At 33.2% G+C, this 6,000-nt stretch overlaps 1 protein-coding gene across 8 annotated transcripts in view; it reads right to left on the reverse strand.

Annotated features, from left to right (window-relative positions):
- X11Lbeta overlaps nt 1-4,372 on the reverse strand; it is an 815,486-nt gene extending 811,114 nt beyond the window's left edge. For 6 of the 8 annotated variants that reach the window (XM_073971805.1, XM_073971804.1, XM_073971803.1 and 3 more), the window contains exon 1: nt 3,884-4,372. The gene's annotated coding sequence lies outside the window, so the exon portion shown is untranslated. The remainder of the gene's footprint in view (nt 1-3,883) is intronic. The other 2 variants (XM_073971806.1, XM_073971795.1) reach the window with 2 other exon arrangements.
- Between the last annotated feature and the right edge of the window lie 1,628 nt (nt 4,373-6,000).

The raw sequence follows: 6,000 nt of genomic DNA on the forward strand, positions 1-6,000 counted from the left end.
ATAAAATATTGGGAAAAACACAAATATCTATAACTCCATACTTCCAAAGCCAACAAATGGTTTTGTACTGAATGTTAATTTGTAAGGCTTTTGAGTGATAGAAAATTGCTCTTGGTTATGAAATTTTGGAACCCGAAAGAAAAAGTTTGCCGTAGGTAATGTTTTAGAATAGATGATTTGTTTGGTGTCCTCCTATACTGCTTGAAAAAACAGCTTTATGTCTCTTTATTTGAGATTACATGGCTTCAGTCAAATCGAACAGCGGAATTTCGACATTCTTACCCAGTGTCATCCATATCCTTTTCGTCAAATATATTAAAAGTACCAAAGGATGGGATTTTTTTAACAACTAAATTTTATACAAAAATGTCCCGCAGAAGATTTGGGCTAGTGTCTTCTAAGTCAAGAAATTGATATTGTAGTGTTTTATTTATTTATTTAATTATAGCCCAGCAAAAATACTCATTACAAATTGGCCTACTTTCTCATTATTTTAACACGGGCATGTCATAGGGAGTAAGTACTTATTTTTTGGCCACTAAAAAGTAGATAAATAAGTAGTTACTCCCCGGTTACTTCAAGTCGTAACTACTTATTTAAGTACTTTTTTATTTACTTTTAAGTACCAAAAAATAAGTACTTACTCCCTATGACATGCCCGTGTTAAAATAATGAGAAAGTAGGCCAATTTGTAATGAGTATTTTTGCTGGGAGTAAATATAAGGATAATTACCAAAGTGGTAAAAGCATTAGCTACAAAGGTCATCAGCTAATTGTAGTGTTTTGATTGCGCCTTTTCACTTTTACCCGATCCTTTTTCCGAATCTTATTATGTTTATGAATTTGAGTCATTTGGTATAAGGTTTTGTAACTGGTGGATTTAAGTTAATTTAGACGTTGATTTAAAAATCTGTTTTGTAATGTAAATTTTTATTAAGCATTTACTTTATTTAAATCAAATTTACAGCAACAACTACTGTATAGAATTCCACACACTATTTTCCATGTTCATTATACCCTACACCACCTTGTGGTAAGGGGTATTATGTCTTTGTGCATTAGTTTGTAACATGCAAAAGGAAACGAGATAGACCCATAGTTCCATTAAGGGATATACATAGAATCACTTTCTGAGTCGATTTACGCATGTCCGTCTGTCTGTCCGTCTGACCGTCTGTCCATGTATTTTTGTAAACAAAGTACCGGTCGCATTTATTGTCCGATTCGCATGAAAATTGGGAAGATAGTTTTCTTGGCCAAAGGACGAACGCTATTTATTTTGGTAAAAATCGGTTCACATTTGAATATAGCCCCCATATATATCTTCGCCCGATTTAAGGCATTTGGTGCACGAAACACGCTATATATATCCGATTTCAATGAAATTTGGAATGTGGGACGGAATTTAGTCTAGAAATAAGTTTGCCAAATTTGGATATAGCCCCCATATATATTTTCGCCCGATTTAAGGAATTTGGTGCACGAAACACGCTATATATGTCCGATTTCAATTAAATTTGAAATGTGCGACGGTATTTAGACTAGAAATAAGAGTGCCAAATTATATAGAAATCGGCTCAGATTTGGATATAGCCCCCATATATGTATATCTTCGCTCGATTTAAGGCATTTGGTGCACGAAACACGCTATATATGCCCGATTTCAATGAAATTTGGAATGTTTGCCGGGTTTTGCCAAATTATATCGAAATCGGTTCAGATTTGGATATAGCTCTCATATATATTTTCGACCTATTTGAGGTATTTGATGCACGAAACACGCTGGTATATGTCCAATTTTGATGAAATTTGGACTATGTGACGGAATTTGGTCTACAAATAAATGTGGAAAATTACATCAAAATCTGTTCAGATTTGGATTTACCTCCAATATATATTTTGCATGATCACAGTGGTGTAGGGTATTATATAGTCGGCCCCGCCCAACTTTGATCCGTTCCTTACTGGTTTTGTTATTGCTTTAGTTGTACTCTTTCTCTCTCTCTCTCTCTTTCCTCCTCCTCCTCCTCCTATTTACTTTGCTCATTCCGTTATGCTTCTACATTATGACGACATTCATAGTAATCCCTTCTACTCTCTCTTATTTATTACTAGACGTCTGATTTTACATATTTTTCAAAAAGTCCAGAAGAAAAATTCTGGAATTTTTGGATGATTTTCTATATATTTTTTGCCATATTTGTACACAGCATAATGAAATGAGTATAAACGTAAAAATTTTAGAATTTGTTTATTTCAATTTTTGAAAATATGCAACATCTGATGTCTATTTATTGCCTTTGCCCCAATTGTATGTGTATTTGGGAATCGGAGAACATTTGAGAACAGCCTAGATCGAAGAGGCTAGAACAGCGAATGAGTATAAATACGGGATAGTAGCAGGTGGGAGAGTTGAGTTGTAATTCAGACCGAGAATTAAAGCCGTCAATGTAATCTAAGTAAAGAGTAATAGGAATAGAGTTAAGCTGTGTGCCTGGTAAAGTCGTTTACGAGTAGTTAAAGTAAAGTCTTGCACGATAAACTGAATAACGTCAGTAAAGAAAGCATTGTAGTATCGTAATCTAAAATTGTTGTCACTGCGTGTTAGAGTTCACAGCCAAATTCGTAATTTCCGAAGTCTGCGCTAAAACAGCGTTTGTCGTGGAAAGTCATACAGGTTGAATGAGAACAGGTAAAAAAAGTTAAGTTCGGCCGGGTCGAACTTTTTATACCCTCCAACATAAAATATTCTGATAGTAAATATGAAATATTAATTTATTTCCTGTCCACAATTTTAGGTGGAAATATTTGGTGACCACGGATATCTAACTAAGGTAAAAATGCATCTAAAAATGTATTATTGTATTCCATTGAGAACATCAAATATTAAATTACAGCTAATTCGGTCAAAAAATGTAGTTAGAATTTTCCAAATACCGAAAATCGGGAGGTACCATTATATGGGGGCTATACCAAAATTTTGTTGGAAATGTTTTGTGGCCATTGGCAACGTCAAATGTTAAGTTACAGGTAATTCCGTCAAAAATGTAGATAAAATCCTCAAAATACCGAAAATCGGGAGGTACCGTTATATGGGCGCTATACCAAAATTTGGACCTATGTTGACAATTTTAGGTGGAGATATTTTGCGACCACTGGGAATATCAAATGTTAAATAACAGGTAATTAAGTCAAAAATTTAGCCAAATGTAGCCGTTTTAAATGTTAAATTACAGGTAATTCGGCCAAAAAATATACCTAAAATCCTCAAAATACCGAAAATCGAAATTTTGTAACCACTGGGAACTTCAAATGTTAAATTGCAGGTAGTTCGGTCAAAAATTGTACCTAAAATCTCCAAAATACCGAAAATCGGTAGGTACCGTTGTATGGGAGCTATATAAAAACGTGATATAGACTATATTCGAACTTGACCTGCCTATGGGAAAATGATACACGGATGCAAAATATAGCGCTCTAGCTCAATTATTGCGGACGCTACAGTGATTACAACAGACGGACAGACGGACATGGCTATATCGATGGTGGTTCAAAGGTGGATATGTAAATATGTACATATTCACAACATTCGTAACTTTTAGAGTTTTACATAAGAACATAATTTTAATTCATCGTATGTAATCCATACATATGTACCTTTACTTCAAATGTTGGTCATCTCTGACATGAAAAGGCATGTTGTCATTTTCCAAACAGCCCTCCTTGCCCACTCCAGTTGAAAAAAATATGTAGTTTAGTTTTTTATATTGAGCTACATAGTTATTAACAACTGTCACCAGTCACAAGTTATGAATATGTAAAATAATACATGATATAATTTAAAAAAAGTACTTTTTTAATACAATCACAAATATTTCCATACATAAATTATTTCACCACAAACTGCCCATTTACTAACACTGTTTTCACAATAAATATTTATGTATTTGCACTTTTTTCATGAAACCACAACATATTTTCTATTGGTATTTTTTTCGCATGAATTAATTCTCTTCACCACAGTAGAAGTAGTAGCAACATGTTTTCTTCTTCCATTGTAGATTGTTTTTATTTTTTGTTTTATTTTCACAATGACGTTATTTTGTGGAACTTTCTATTCTGGCTCCAGTATATAAAGTTGAGTTATAAATTTGTAATAGGATATTTCTTGTTTTCTTAGCACTCTCACAAATATCTTTAATATCTTTTTTTTAATTTCAACACTCGTCTGTCCGAAGTTGTAGTATTGCTAGTGACTACGACGACAATCATTGTGTGTCAGATAATTGCTTTATTTCCTACTTCTTCCTATTCTTTCCACTTTAAATGTACATACATAGATGTTCGTGTTTCGTTTTTCTACGCTCTGTCTGTCATATATTTCAACTTTTTTATATTTTTCTGTTTTTGTTTTTTGTTGTTTTCCGTTTTCTACGTCATGGTTTTAGAGCGCAACCTTCATGGTTTGATGTCATTCCCTAAAGCTTTTAAGCTTTGAAGTTTTGAATGGCAATAACATGGGCTGAATAAGCTATGGAACTTTTATAATGACATCTACATGTCATTTGTGTTATCAAAAGCTTTGGAGACTACGTAAAACGGGGTTGTTTTTCCATGTTGGTAAGGATTCTGTAAATATTTCTCCAGGATTCTGTAAACATTTCTCCAATACTTCTCCGCAATGGTAACACTCTTGACAGCAAGTCTCTAAACCACACAAAATTACAATAAAGAAATTCCTATGGTTGACTTAGGGAAAATAATTATCTGAAATGCCCAACTATAAAATCTTTGTTTGGAAATCGGGTTAATAACCCATCCATATAAAAACTCCTTACCAATAAAGAAGAAGAAACAAATAAAAACCATTTAATTTGGGCCAGGTGGAACTTTTTATACCCTTCCTTTCCTATGAGGTCTATACCAAAACATGAACCAATGTTGACATTTTTTAAGGAGAATGTTGGTGACCACTGGAAACTTTAATGTCAAATAACAGGTAGTTCGGTTAAATAATGTAGTCAAAATACATAAAATAGGGAGGTACACTTATATTGGGGCTATACCAAAACATGGACCTTTGGTTCCAAATGCGAATTCTTTGGCCAAAAGTCAATTTTTTGACATTCTCCTTTTTTGCGTTTTTCTTCGTAAGAAAAGAGTGTACACTGCAAAACAACAAAAACAATGTTTATTTGTACTAAATTTGCATTTACCGTTAAACGAGAAGTTGTCATACATAGTTGATGTTTATTTACTGTGCTTTTAATAAAGTTATATATATAATCCATTGAGGGTTACGTTTTTGGACATTTCAGGTGACGATATGGAAGTTTCTGATTGAAATCGCACACTTTTTCAAGATGAGGTTTTTGATTTCCTTTGTTTTATGCTGTGGTGATGCTGCTCATCAACATAACATTTTAGTATATTTTCACAATTTTTTTTTCGCGCCCTGAAAATGTCAAATTGTGTAAAAACTATGTGCAAAGAAATTATGAGTCATTTATCTACTACATCGCCTGAAAGTAACATAGGCTATAAAAACTTTTGAACTTCCGCTCTGATCCGGATATATAGCATCAGAATCGGAGGTATGTACCTCCAAAAAATGTAAACTTTGTATGCAAATATCTATAGAACGGTTACAGATACAGTCTACAAATTTGGAATGTGTGACGGAATTTGGCCTACAAATAAATGTGCTAAAATATATCGAAATCGGTTCAGATCATCATTCATCAACATGGCTCAAAGTGTTAGTTTAAACCACACATAATGGGTTCACCCTGTTCAACGCATTTTGACGACTTTTTTTTCAAATTTTGACTGAAAACCATTCTGAATCAATATTTTGTAATAACTATTATGAATAATAATAAATGTCTATACCAAAATTACATAAGAATAGTTTTGGCCAGACAAATTGGATTTGGAACCATAGTGCTATGTTAAAAATTTGTGATGGAGAAGTTTCGAATGTGAATGTCAAATGTCAAA

This window comes from Musca autumnalis, unplaced genomic scaffold, assembly GCF_047663935.1.
Source record: "Musca autumnalis isolate F117 unplaced genomic scaffold, ASM4766393v1 scaffold_3, whole genome shotgun sequence".
Taxonomy (NCBI): Eukaryota; Metazoa; Arthropoda; class Insecta; order Diptera; family Muscidae; genus Musca; species Musca autumnalis.